Below are 14,743 nucleotides of genomic sequence, written 5' to 3'. Positions count from 1 at the left end.
GCTTTCAATCTCTCTCCCTGGCACAGGGAATTAAACCATCCACGTCTCCTACCTGTGGACTTTGGCCAAGTCCCTTCACCTCCCTGTGACACTTTTTTTTCATCTGTAAATGAGGGTGTCGAACTAGATGATGTCTCCATCCCATGATCCCTTGCAAAGCCACCTGACCCGTTCAAATTACTTGGGATCTGTGGTTAAAAGGCAGAAAAAAAACTACCAATCCAGCTGTCTTTTCAGTAGGCCATCTGCATCTGCTAGAATCTTACTGATCCTTCAAGCCATGTTCGCCAAGAAACTGTTCCCTTCACCCTCATAGCCAACCAGCTAGAAGTGATCTCATAGCACTTGATTCTCATCTATGTACACAGCGTATTCTAAGTTGTATTAGTTACCTCTGTTTTGTCTTACCCCTTCCAACTAGAATGGGAGCTCTTTGAGGGCAGGGCACCTGAAGCACCCAGCACAACGCTTTTTGCTTAGAAGGTGCTATAAAGGTGAGTGGGAGAAAGGAGGTAAGTCTCACTAAGAATGACAATGTGAGAACTGTTCTGTTGAGAGCAGCCAAGGTTAGTTTCTGAGCAGTAGCTTGGTACGGAGTGGGAAGAGGAAGAGGGTAGAGTTGAGCCTTGGCCTCGGAGTAGTCTAAAGGAGTTTAGAAGTCACCTAGTCCTTTTACCCTTTCATGTTACAGTTCAGAAAACTGAGCAGAGCCCAAGGGCACTGTGGGAGAGAGGGACCTAGGTTCTCATTTGCCTGGCACTTTCACAGCTTCCTGCTAATCTTATCCTCACCAGGGGCACACTGGATAGCCCTCCGAGCTCCATTTTTACAGAGAAGGACTCAGGTCCAGAGCGGAAAGTGCCACAGTAACCCAAGTTGGCAACAAGGGCAGTGGCAGGAATGTAGGGTCCCGGCCCTTTCTTCAGGGGTTCTTTCTGGGCTCCACTAAATGCATCTGATCTTACACACACACACACACACACACACACACACACACACACACACACAAACACAATCACATCTCTGGATGGATTGGGCCATGGCTATGGCCTGGAGCTGGCAAGTGGTGAAGATCCCCTTTTGACCTGTGGGAGGGTGGCTCAAAAGGCTATCAGAGCTTTGGAGAGGAACGTAAGCTTAGCAGCAGTTGGTGAGAAGAGATCCTTCAAACCACCTCCCCCCATTCCCACTCCACTAGGCCCTCCACCACCTCCTATTAAAACCATTATTTCCTTCCCCCGCGAAAAAAAAAATTCCTTTCCTTCCTTGGAGACTTTCCAAGCTGGCTTGGCATACAGGTAGGAAAGAGTCGTGGTACTGTCCCCCTGCAGTTCTGTGGAAGCCCTCACTTCTCCCGAATTCCCCCTGCTCTCTCTATGCACCAAGACTGAGAGGACACGTACCCGCACCCTCCCAGCCAGACCTCGGCACCGGCACATTAGTGCCTCCTGACTGCCTCGAAGGTTCCACTTTCTGAGAATGGTGAGTCCAGGCTGGCCTTGGTTTCAGTCGGAGTGGCTGCCTGTCCAGAGAGAACCCCGTGGGCTTCAAACTTGTGAATTTGCACACGCTTCAAGCTATTTGATGATTGATCCGCATTATTCTCAAGCTAATGTTTAAAAAGCCATCCCGCATCAGGTGGGATCGAAGCCCTTTGCGTTTAGTCAGTAGATGTTGCTGCCTGTATCTACCCACTGTACGCAGTTTGCTAAATGTGAGCAAGTTTTGTCTTACCCAGTGTTATCGGTTCTGTTTGCCTTGATGTGGACCCCAGAAGGTACCAGTTAAATGGTTGCTAAGCAAGCTCCCCTCCATGAGAGGGAAGAGAGCAGCTTTTCAAGACCTGTGTGTGAACTACATCTGTGAGCAACATATATCCGACCTAATCTCCCAAACTGCTGACACTTTATGCATGTGGTAATAAAAAGACCAACAAAGATTGGCTTTGTGTGGGCCTCTGCCAAGTCTCTGTGACGTGTGGTTGGTTTGTGTGTCTGGAGGGAGGGAAGAGGGTGGGGAAGGGATGGTAATGCTGGATCACAGCAAGAGCATGAGTGTAACTAAGAGCCAGACAGCCCTTGAACCTGGCCAAGTTCAAGCGCTCTCCAAAGCAGGAAGCCCCTCTGGGATGACCCTGACAAAGGATCCTGCAACCTCTCTGCGGCGGATTCGCAATCCTCAGTCTGCCACTACATGAACTCACTAGTCCTGTGACCTCTGATCTTAAGAACAGACTCAGTGCCCTCCTAAAAGTAGTACCTGTTCTACTTTTGGATGGCCTTAATTGTCAGAAAAGTTTCCCTCATATGAAGCCCGAATCGGCCTTTTTGTGATTCCTACCCATTTTTCAGAGACTCATAGAGCGCTCGAACTAGAAATAGCTTTATAGACCTAGTCCTATCCACTTATTTTAGGGAAGAATCAACTGCAGTCATGAGTCCCTGTGGTGCTGGTTCTGCACTGTTAGGCTCACAGAAGGGGCAGCCACTTGATGTTCCAGCGATGATCCAGAAAGAGGCCTCTGTGGGTGGTAAGAGGAATTGGTTTTCACCAGGGCCTAGGTACCAAACAGGATTTTGACTCAGAAATACAAATACAGGAGGGAAAAACTGGGAGCAAGTAAGCAGACTGATTTTTAGGGTGACATTTCCTGAAAGTCAGTGCAGCATTCCTTTCTGTGTCCAGGCAGCCCCTCTTGGTAGGCCCAGGCATCTCCCCCATTTACCTGTATCCAAGCGATGGCCCTCCTTCAGGGCCGGAAGTCTTTTCCTGCTCATCCCCTGGTTCCTAAAGAAGATGCCATGTGGGCAGTGACTGAGGGAGGTGGCAGAGGCAAGGAGGACAAGTAGAAATCTCTGCCAGGGAGTGTTTAAATTATTTTAAAAATGGCCAAGTCCTGCCGTGGAAGGATGGGCCTTCTCCTGGATACTTGGGTGAGGCGCAGGCCTGGTAGTGAGGCCATTTGGGGAGGTCATGCGGAAGACCCACCTGTCCTCCAGGTCACCATCTGGCCTGCCACTTGACCTATTTAATTCTTATCTTCATGATCTCTGGGATAATCCAGGCTCTTCATTAACTAATAACTTCTTCACTTAGTTTCCATGAATCAGCTAAGCTCAAAATTCCCTCATCAAATATTATATTAGTTATTATATCCTATCGAACGTATCAAATACCTTTCAGAAACCATCCCTCCCCATTTCTGATTGGTCAAATGTCCCCATGGCCACGTGGTAAAGGCCTCAGCAGGCCTAAGAGGCCCAAGGCAGCACCTCGAACTCAGGCCCCTGATGAAACGCAACCATAGTGGATTCCGTGCCTCCAGAAGCTCCTTCTGGGCCCTGCCTCCCCCAGACCCCAGACCCTTGGCCCTCCTATCTAGAGGATGCAAGAGGATCAGAAATGAGTACTAACTCTCTCAGGAGACCCTCAGAGACACCCTGCCTGGAGATCTCCCAAAGACAGAAAGGAAGGAACCTGCTCTGCCCCCTAGGGATAAGGGGATGCAGGAGAGGGAATGGGAAAGTTGAGAGAGAGGGGGAGGGGAGGGAAAGGCGGGCACCCACAGGGAGGGAGAGGAGCACAGGGGGAGGAGCAGAGAGGCTCAGAGGTGCTGCTCTGCCCCCAGCAGGGGCAAGATGGAGTTAGACTGGAAGGGGCCTCACAAGGTCATCTAGGAAAATCTCCTCCTTTTACAGGGGAGTTAACTGAGGCCCATGAAGGGGAAGGGGCTTGCTCATGGTCATGCATAAGATCATAGATCTAGCTCCCCAGGCGGATGATACTGCCCCCTGGGTGGCGCTGGAACGATCCAGGGGGATGGTAGTAGCCTAGGGTGCAATTGTTGGGCACTGAATAAAAATAAGGGGGCAGTGGAAACATAAAGAAAGAAGAGAAGTAAATCGTTTTCGTTTTTCTTTCTTTATGAGGTAATCGGGGTTAAGTGACTTGCCCAGAGTCGCACAGCTAATGAGTGTTATGTGTCTGAGGCCAGATTTGAACTGAGGTCCTCCTGACTCCAAAGCCAGTCGTCTATCTACTGCGCCACCTAGCTGCCCCAAGAAGAAAATTTTGAAAAACCATTTGTACCTGTTCCATCTGTTCTTAAAGTCATAGTGATTACATTATTTTCCAAATAAACACAACAAATGCAAGTTGTTAACTAATCGGCAGTCAAGTCCACTGACAGGTCTGAAGAAGCAAGTGTTGGCAGGCGAGGATGTTTAACAAAGTCAGGAAGTCCAGCAGGCATCTGAGGAATATGTGTATTTAATGACTTGTTTACAATATACTATATGGTTATATGGTGCAATATTGTACCATCAAAATTTCAATACAGGGAAAAAAACCGTGAATTTAAAATAAATTATTAAATTTAAAATGCATCCTTTTTTTAGAAAAAATATTTATTTTTTTTTGAAATGACGCAAATTTTAAAAAAAATGTAAAGTTTAAGGAAAATAGATTTCCAGGGGGGCGCTGAGTAATTTTTTTTTTTGAAAAGGGGCAGTAATCCAAATAATTTTGCAAACATCTGATGAATAACTTGACCAGACCTAATGGTCATCTTTTAAACCCCTTCATTTTACTGAGGAGGAAAGTGATGTCTAGAGATAAATGATGACCTATGGTCATCCAGGGAATTAAGCAGAGACAAGATTGGAATCCACTTTTAGTAATGAGAGAGACAGCGACAGAGAGACAGAGACAGGGACAGAGAGAGAGACAGACAAACAGAGCGACACATATACAGAGAGCCTGTTAGAGAACTGATGATGCCTGCCTCTCCACTTCCCGAAACTGGGAATCTCGTTCACACTGAATACATGTAGCTGCAGCCTCAGGGGTGGGCCAGAAGTGAGGGCCTCAGGGCTCACTCGCCCTTTAAAAGAGATTGGAAATTTTTTTTTTAAAAGGGAGAGAAATTGGACTGGGATGAAGGAGCCGTCGCCTGTTTGCACAGAAGCCACCTCCTCCACTCAGTGGCACAGCCCCTTGCTAGATGGTCTCCCATCTATGTACTTATTAACAAGCTCTCCCTCAGTGCTGCCAGGCTGTCAGACACTGAACTAGGCACCAAGATCCCCATACAGAAGGGAAACAGGACCCGCCCCCAAGGCCCTTCCATTCTCCCGTGGCAAAGAGAAATAAAGACAAACATTCCTCCCTGCACTCCTCCTCTGGGGAAGGGAAGGAGGCCACTTTGCAAGCCTCCTCCTGTCCAGGTAAGAGGGGCACAACTGCTAGTTACTCTCTTGGGAGTATGAACACAGGCCTGGGTGTTTGGCCCCTTTCTGTGCCCAATGGTTGGGTGATATTGGGCAGCACATTGACCTTTTTAATTTTTTAATGCGCCTCAATTTCCTCCCCTTTCAAATGAGAGCCTTTGTCTAGGGAAGGAGCCCTTCTGGCTGTAAAATGCCATGACTCCTTTTTTTCTTTTTTTGGAGTATTTTCATTTTTTACTTTTTTTCATATGCATTTGAGTCGAAAATTTTTCTCCCTTTTTCTCCCCCCACCCTCCCCAAGACGGCGCACAATGTGACATCGTCTTTACATTTACATACCCATTAAACATATTTTCACATTAATGAAATTGTAATTAAAAATTAAAACCAATAGGAGGAACCATCAGAAAGATGAAACAAAACTCAACAGAAGGTAAAGATAAGTGAGAGCGATTCGACTTCCATAGTTCTTTCTTTGGATGTGGACAGCATTTTCCATCCCGAGGCCTCTGGAGATGTCATAGATCCTCCTAATGCTGAGAAGGGTTCAGTTTAACATTCTTAGTCATTGCATAACGTGACTACTATTGTGTATAAAGTCCTCTTGGTTCTGCTCACTTCACTCAGCAATAGACCATATTAGTCTTCCCAGGTTTTTCTGAAGTCAGCCTGTTCATCATTTCTTATAGCACAATAGTGTTCCATTACATTCATATACCACAACATGCTCATCCATTCTCCAACTGATGGGCATCCTCTCAATCTCCAATTCTTTGCCACCACAAAAAGAGCTGCTATGTATATTTTTGTACATGAGGGTCCTTTTCCCATTTGTTTGATATCTTTGGGATATAGCCCTAGAAGTGCTATTGCTGGATGACACTGTATGCACATTTTTGTAGCCCTTTGGGCGTAGTTCCAAATTGCTTTCCAAAATGGTTGGATCATTTCACAACTCCACCAACAATGTATTAGTGTTCCAATTTTCAAACATCCTTTCCAACATTTATCATTTTCCTGTTTTGTCATGTTGGCCAATCTGATAGGTGTGATGTGGTACCTCAGGATTGTTTTGATTTAATATCATGAGTTCTGAACGCAATTTTACTCTTTTAAATGACACAACTTTAAACTCATATCTTCTCTTTGGTAATCAATTAAGTCTGTCTTCTTTTCTACAATCAATCAGCAACTCCTCAAGAAGCACCTACCATGTGACAGGCACTATGCTAAGCTCTGGTATTGCAGAGGACACAATCCCTACTCACAAGGAGATAACATTCCAATAGGGATGACAAAATACTTATAATAATAATAATGATAATATCCACAGTATAACTAAAAAGAGTATAAATACATATATACACACGCATACGTATATTGTAGTTGGGGAAAGAGGGCACTCGCAGGTGGGGGGTGGGAATCAGGAAAGGCTTCATGGGGAGGGCATTGCAGGCGGGGGGGACAGCCAGTGCAAAGGCATGGAGGTGGGAGATGGGGTCTTGTGAGTGAGGAACACAGAGGGAGCCAGTTTGGCGGAACACAGGGTGCAGGAAGGGAAGGGATGTCCAATGGAGCTACACAGGCAGGTTGGGGCCACTTTGTGAAGGGTTTTCAAAGCTAAACGGGGGAGTTCCTTTTTCACCCTAAAGGAAAGAAGTGCATTTTGGATCACAGATATTTCAAGACGTGGCCCTCAGCTGAAAGTCTGCCTTAACAGGGACAGCATTCCCTCTGGAGGGCTTCTCACTAATCCCTTTGTTTGGCTTCTCTGTGGGAACATCAGTGTTTGAGTCATGCCTGGGTCACTGAAGGACACTTAAAGAACCCTCTGGTCCCTTGCAAGTACTGAGGCTAAGAATACATTGCACATAGGATGGATTTTATGCAACCCCACAAAAAACATAGAAGACTCACCTCTCAGCCTGGAATCAGTCAAAACTCTTCTCCTTCCCTCTCTGGTGAGTCTCTAGCATTTTTCAGGGACTGATGTGGCCCATGGGAAGCCAGGTAGGGTTGTGGTAGATAAGAGTGTTGAGTTTGGAGTTAGGAAGAGACATCATCCTTGGTTCAAATCCAGCCTCAGGCACCTACTAGCAGTGTGACCCTGGGCAAGTCAATTAACCCTGTTTACCTTAGTTTCCTCATCTATAAAATGAGCTGGAGAAGAAAATGGCAAACCATTCCAGTATCTCTGCCAAGAAAACCCCAGCTGGACTCACGGAGAGTCGAACGTGAGTGAAACGATTCAACAACAAATATGATCCTATAAACGACCAGCTCCCATATACTCCACCTTCCAACTTCTGTGCCTTCTACCATCCTCCAGTGAGTAGATGTGTCCAGGGTTATGGTGGTAAATATTTAACAACCAGCTCTCCAGGTGTGTGGGGGAGATGTGCACAGAACCCAGTTTTAGATTTAACCTGTATTACTAACATATTTCCTTTACTCTCTTTAGCCTCGACCGTGAAAAAAGCAAGAAATAGTGCCCTGGTTTGTAGTGTTTGCCAATTTCCTAGGTAGCAATATTCAAATGAAAATTTAAAATGCGCTCCAGCACACCCCTGGATATATCCAAAGCAATGGTGCCAAATTGGACCAGAATGTCTATAAGTGGAAGTCATGAGTAAAGACTTTATTGCTATATAATTAGCCCCAAGATGCTGAGACTCCAGGAACATGGGACGGACACCCAGTTCAGTCTCCGTCCACAGCAGAAGGTTATCCTATTCACAAGCTGCTTCCTTCATGTCACCCTGATGCTATGAGCAACACATTTGCTTCAGTGGTTCCTCTGTCTGGGCACGCCAGGACACTTCAAATCCAAAGTGCTTTGCATGAGATTTTAACCTGAATTCAGCCAAATGTATTTCTGAAGTAGACACCTTGTAGACAAACATTAGCTGGATATTTCTTAAAGCAAAGACTATCTAAAACTGTATCTACTGGAGATGGCCTAGACACTCCTTCCTTGACCCTTCTACCATCCCACATCCTCTTCCCTTTCATTTTTAAACTTGCCCGAAAGGTTGGCTTCCCCCAGTGTTTCCATTTGCTCACTCACCTCTCTCCTCTAGGTTCCTCCCTCAAAGAGCTATAGAAACTGCTTTTTTGAAGTCACTGATGACCTGCTACTCACTAAAGCTAATGGCCCGATCTTTAAAACAATAATAAACTGAACTGCTTCTTTTTGCTTTTACAGCACCAATCTTGCTCCCAATGCCTCTTCCCCTCTGGCCTCCCAGATAAGTATTCCCAAACAAATAATATTTTACAAGAGAAAAAAAGGAAAAAGCAGAAGAGACTTTTAAAAACCAGGAAAACGGATCCATATGGTCTCTTCTTTGTATAAAAAAAATTAGTGTTTTCTTGAAAACCTGATAATGAATACCACCTCCTAAACTTGGGTCCTAATAATTTACAGTCAAATTCATTTATTTCATTGAATAAAATATAATTTTCTACCTATCTATGATTACACGTCAACATAGCTCCCCTCCTGTCCTACAATCCCACAAAATATCTACCGTCAGAAAAAAACTAATCACGTTGGCCACATCCGGAAGCCACGTCGAGGAAACTATAACTGGTTCAGAATCGATCCTTGCCTTAGTCACAGCTCTGAGGTCTTTCATACCTCTCTGATGATCAGTATTGTGTTAAGCTATTACACTACTCCCCTAATTCTCCTCACTTCCCTCTGCATGAACTTATAGGCGTGTCTCCATAGTTTTCCGAATCCCATAAACTGACTTTTTTCTCAGTCCCCATTCTCCGCGGCCCCTCTGCAGCATCGGACACCCCTGACCATCTCTTCCTCCCTTGGCCTTATACACACCACCTTCTCCTGGTTCTCAACCTACCACTCCCCAATGATGCTTCTTGGTTTCTTTGTAGGGCTAATCATCCTCTTCCAGACCTCCTAAGATGCTGCCTCTAGCCTCCCTTGAGAATCCCTTGAGGATCTTCTCCACTTCTTTATCAGCTTCACCTAACACCTCCCCACAGATGAGTTCTCTTCACAGCTCCAGCCCCATAAGCCCAACGGTTTTCAGGACATCATCACATAAGCATGAGCCCAGCATCTTTCCCACAGAGCAGCTGCATCCTCTCATTTCACTATTCCTTCCAATGTCCCCTGTTCAAAGCCTTAACAAGCTCCCACATCTCTCACTTCTCACATCCCCTTCACTTACCAACTCTGAGTGTTCCCTCCTCCTTGGGATAGCCCTCTTGCATGTGTGTCCTCCTCTCTGTTCCTGCTGTGACTGTGCATCTTCTCTTTGTGCTCCTCATGGACTACTGCAATAGTCCACACTCTCTCCCATTCAACGCATCTTGCATCCCAATGCCAGACTCATCTTCCTTGTTCATACATCTGGTTGTGGTTTTGCTCTGCTCAAACATCTTCCATGGCTCCCTATTGCAAATTCAGTTAAAGAAGCGTAACCTCCTTTCCTGGCATTCAAGACCTCCGCAATCTGGCACATCCTTATCTTTCCTGCCTTATCTCAGGCTACTCCCCACCAAGCTAGCCTAGGCTTCAGCCAAACTGGACTCCCTCTTTTCTTGAAGCCCCCCTACCCTTTCCCGCCCCCTGTCTGCCTTTGCTCATACTGTTCTCCATGGCTGGACACCCTCCACACACACAACCCCTCCCCGCACTGCCCTCTCCTCCCTTCACCTGTTCAATTCAATTCCTACCACCCTGTAAAGTCCCATTCGAACCTTACCTCCTCCCCACTTATATCCCCCAAATGGAAACGCTGTTTTGCCCGTAAGCCCTAGCTAGCTCTCTTCTTATATATGTCTCTAGGCCACTAATCAGGTACCGTTTTCAACATGATAGTTATCTCTGCGTCTTACCCTAGGAGAGTCGGCCTCGTGGTGGCAAGCCTGATTGCAGTGTTAGAGAGATCAAAAGTCTTCCCAAGGTGTCCCACCTGAATGCTACCTCCCTGCTTTGTTGGAAGGCTTCGGCAACCAGCGTGTGGGCGAATTTGCCAGTGTGGGTGAAAGTGATTCATAGGAATGATTTCAGTGAATCTTCTTACTTGACGACGTCTGTGCCGGGAGCAAATGATGGTAGCTTGTGGCCTCTTCACTCATATGAGATGCAAGACAATAGGGCTGTGGTCAGGGCAGACAGTTCAAGCAAATCTGTGTGAAGTCACATCAGCGGAGTAAACGGAAGCACAATGCCAAAACAGCAAGAGGTTCTTTCCCACTGAGGCTCTTCACTGGAACTGGGGCTGTAGACATGGCTGGTCCCTAATGAAGACCGGAAGTCCTAACTGCCAAAGTAGTCCGGCCATGGAGGACAAAGTCACTGAAGTGCCTGGAGCAAGTCACATGACATCTTAGAGACCCAGGCGACTCCCTGAGACTATGCCTTGCAGAGTAATAGGCCAGTGATGTGTGTGGGAAATCCCCATGGACTGGTTCTCAAAATGCCTACAGTCTATTGTGGGGGACACAAGTCACACAGGGCTTGGGACTCAGTGACCCTGTTGTGGCATGATGGAACGAGTGCAAACAAGTGTAGAACAGAAAGGGTGAGGGGCTTTAGAGCAAAGGAGGAATTGGCTCAGTGAGGTCAATTCAACGGTCATGTAGTCAGCTATCAGGCTGGGATGTGCAGGTCACTGGTCTCCTGCAGGGTAAGGTGAGGAAGTGAAATGAGGCACAGTCGCTGCCCTTAAGGGTCCTCCTGACAACCTGTGGGTCGAGTGTGGTGGGTGCTAAGACATGTGCGCGTATGTATGTATAAGTACATGTATATATAATCAGATCTGTGACAGGTTCACGATCACACACTCTCTCCATGCTTAGCAGATGGAATTTGAGAGTGGTAGTGAAGAGCGATAGACAGACAGATAGACAGAGAGACATTAAGACAGAGGCAGAGTCAAAGAGAGACAGAGACAGAGAGACAAAAGGAAGAGAGACAGATATTGAGACCGAAAGAGACAGAGTCAAAAAGAGACAGAGAAGGAAAGAATAATTATTTTAGAAAACCTAGCAATAACACAGCAGTCTGGACTGGCTTGGGGAAAAACGACATTCCTAAGAAAACATGTCTTCTAAGTCCCCTGTCTAGCATTTGAGAGTCGCTGTGGCCCACACAGGTGCACACACATGTGCGCGGGCAGATGCACACACACACACACACACACACACACACACACACACACACACATGCTTCCCTGACCCCCTCCCCATTCCTCCTCCCCCACCCTTCCATTACCCAACGGAAGCTGCTACCTTGTCCTCTCAATGGGCACCTTGACTGTCCCTTCCACAATAAACACACACCTCATTGCTGGGCTGGTCCCTAAAGCCTTTCTCCAGCTTGGTAGGGTACCTTGCCATGGCCACCAGTGGAAAAGATACTTACTGCGACTTTTAGGAAGCAGGATAACGGTTCCTTCTGAGACTTGGCTGTTGTTCATTTCATTTGCTGTATTTGACTAATAAAGTTGGATTGCACTTGTGGAGAGGTTTCAGTGTTTAGTCATTGAGGAAAAGGTGTAAGTAAGTAGTGTCTCTGCCTTAAAGGTAAATTGGCTAGAAGCATGCATCATGGATGCTACCCGGATTGAAAACTTCCATTGTGCAGGAGCTAGCAGTTCCAGGGACCACCCCTTCCACTGCCATGGAGGCCAAGTTCCACCCTGCAATTTCCAGCCATCCCACCTGCTTGATTCCCTGGGGTCAGAGGAAACAAGATTCATTCTTCTCCCACAAGCCAGCTCTACAATGAGAGCTGACCACCCTCACCTGGAAGAGGGTGTGCAGGTCACACTGCTTGACCTTTCTCCAGGTAACTGTTCCTATCTGCCCAAGACAGGACTTGAGGCCCTTACCCACCATGTTTTGCCACTGCATGAACTCTGGCCAGCTCACCAAGCCCCTTCCCTCTCTGTCCCTCTTGTGCATCACCATGAATCTTTGCTGTTCCCCTTCTTCTCCCTCACCCCCCTTTCTATGTATGTGCGTGTGTCTGTGTGTTTGTCTGTGTGTGTGTCTGTGTCTTCCTTAGGGAGGAATTGAGATCCTAGCACTCTGTAACATTGTTTCAGGGGAATAACCAGAGAGGTGCAGCTGGGCATGGTGGGCCACAGGAGAGGCGTCTCCAGAGGACCACTGTTGGAGCGCCCTTCTCCATCTGCCAGGTGCCTACGCGCCCTGAAAGAAAACTCCTTGAGGCTAGGGACTGCTTGAGCTTTGCCCGTGTGTCCCCAGCGATTAGCACATTGTCTGGCACAGACAGGGTGCAGCCTCCTCCCTCCCTGTTGTTCTGAAATGAAGGCAACGATAAATTAACTTCAGAAACTTTTTTTATTCTTTTTTATCTGCTTTCACTTTAACAGTATATATTCTTCTGTTGTGCAGTCTCAAAACTATCTGAAATATATATGTATATATACATTTTTTTCCACTTTATAAACTGCAGAAGGGAGACTCTGAGAAGACTCCCAGGAGAATCCAGACTCCTTTAATACCTGCAACAAGATGAGAGCAAAAAAGCTGTTAGGCAAGTGGTAGTTGTCAGAAAGTCCAACTCTAGAACCACGGAACCATGTAGAAAACATCACAGACACAACATAGGACAGACACCTACATGACCATCTAGACGTGAGAACAAACACATGACAAATGGGAGAAAGATCCCTTTTTTCTTTGTTCTTTTTCTGTTTGTATATCTAGCACTAACTGAAACAGGAAAGAGTTTTAGGAACCTGGAGAATTCTGGCCTGGCTCTAGGGATGGCTGCAGCTGGAAGGGGGGCAGTGCAGGGACTACATTCCACCTTCTGTGGAAGGAAATTCTCAAGTTCCAAAAGACTCAGCTTTAGGAGAGACGTCGGCAGGAAATCTCAGTCAAGATGGCCGCTTGGGGTCCCCTGTGGGTGGAAGCCCTCTTGGTTTCCACCTGCATTTTTACCTACGCCTGGGCTGAGAGTGAAGGCATTTGGGAGAAGAGGGAGGACAAGCTCCCGGGGTGCTCATGGCAATATTGCTGGGGACCGACAGGAGTCAGGATTGCCAGGCCAGCTGCCTCTCCAGGCAGGGATGCTCAGCCAGGAACAGAGGCACACAGAGACACACAGACACCGAGACACACAGACACGTGGAGCTCAGGCCAATACTTAGCGTGGGAAAATGGGAAGGTGCTGACCACATCTCCGCCCTCGTTGGCAATGGTCTCGTAAATCCACTTCTGGGTGCGGCAGCAGGTGGGCCCACACTTGGTGGACTGGCACTCTGGCATGGATAGAAGCAGCCCCGGCGCTCTCTCTCCAGCAGTCACCAAGGTCTTCTCCATTCAGATTCAGCCTGCCCCTTTGTCATACTTTTCATACCTTTCTTGCCTTCATGGGAGCTTCGCAGGTGGTTGAGCTGAGTGGGGACCAGCTTGCTCATAGGGCACGGCTTGGCCGGCAAGACCCGGGGGGCGAGCTTGGCCATGGGTACAAGCTCGTCCACGGGGACCAGCTTGGCCACGGCGGCCATTATTGCCACTGGGGCCCACTGCAGGGCGCTTGGCTTCTACCTTCCCGCCGGTCGGCTTCTTCTTCAGGACTTTTGCTTTCTTCTTGGCCTCAGCTCTGATCTGATGCTCCTCTTTAATCACCTGCTTTTTGGCCTGCTTCTTCTGCTTTATCATAAGGCGTGCCAATTTCCTCACAGCCACATCCTCCTTCTTACTCACTTGAGAACGGGTAATCATTTCCGGTCACTAGTAGGCAGCTTCTCTTGCTGCCTCGAGCGCTCTTGGACGTGGCTGCGGGACCTTGGGAAGGACAGCAGGCACATAGGGTCACTAGAGGCGAGTGTATGCATACTGGTGCGGAGGGACATTGGATTCAGGGAGCGAGGAAGCGCAGAGGTTGAGGGCACTATCCAGGCATGGAGCCTGGGCTGGGTCTCTGCAAACGGGGAGTTCCTTGACCACCTCTCCAAGGCAGGGAGAGGGAGGATGGGAGAAATCAGACTGAGGAGGCCACCTGAAAGGAATAGGCAGGCCTGGCTCAGGATACATCTCCTCTGTCTCCTTTGTTTGTTCTTTCGCTGCTCCCCAATTCTCATTCCCCGACCTGGCTTCAGCTCTGTACCAGGACCATCAAAGCAGCAGACACTAAGGCCTGAATGGGGTCCCCCGTCCTCTCCACAAATCTCTTCTTGGTTTGGGTTTGGCTATCCCCCCCTCTCGTTGCCCTGGCTCCCTGGTTTCGGACAGCCATTCTCCCAGCACTGGGTAGAAAGGGCAGCCTACTGCTGCTTCCTCCTACTCCTCTTCCTCTATTTCCGAGTCACTGCAACCCTTCTAGGCCATCATGTGGCCCATTGCTGCTGCTCTTCTGGAAACCCTGCTGTGTGGACTACCAGCTCTCCTCTACCCTTGACCTTTTCAAACAACATTTCTTCCACCCCCTTCACTGTAAGTGAAACCTTAGTCATCAGAGCTGGGTGGGGGTAACCATGTTTTCTCCGGAGCAAGGCAGGAGG

The sequence above is a fragment of the Phascolarctos cinereus genome, unplaced genomic scaffold (assembly GCF_003287225.1).
Source record: "Phascolarctos cinereus isolate Bilbo 61053 unplaced genomic scaffold, phaCin_HiC Scaffold_98;HRSCAF=638, whole genome shotgun sequence".
NCBI lineage: Eukaryota > Metazoa > Chordata > Mammalia > Diprotodontia > Phascolarctidae > Phascolarctos > Phascolarctos cinereus.
This window is presented reverse-complemented; position numbering follows the sequence as displayed.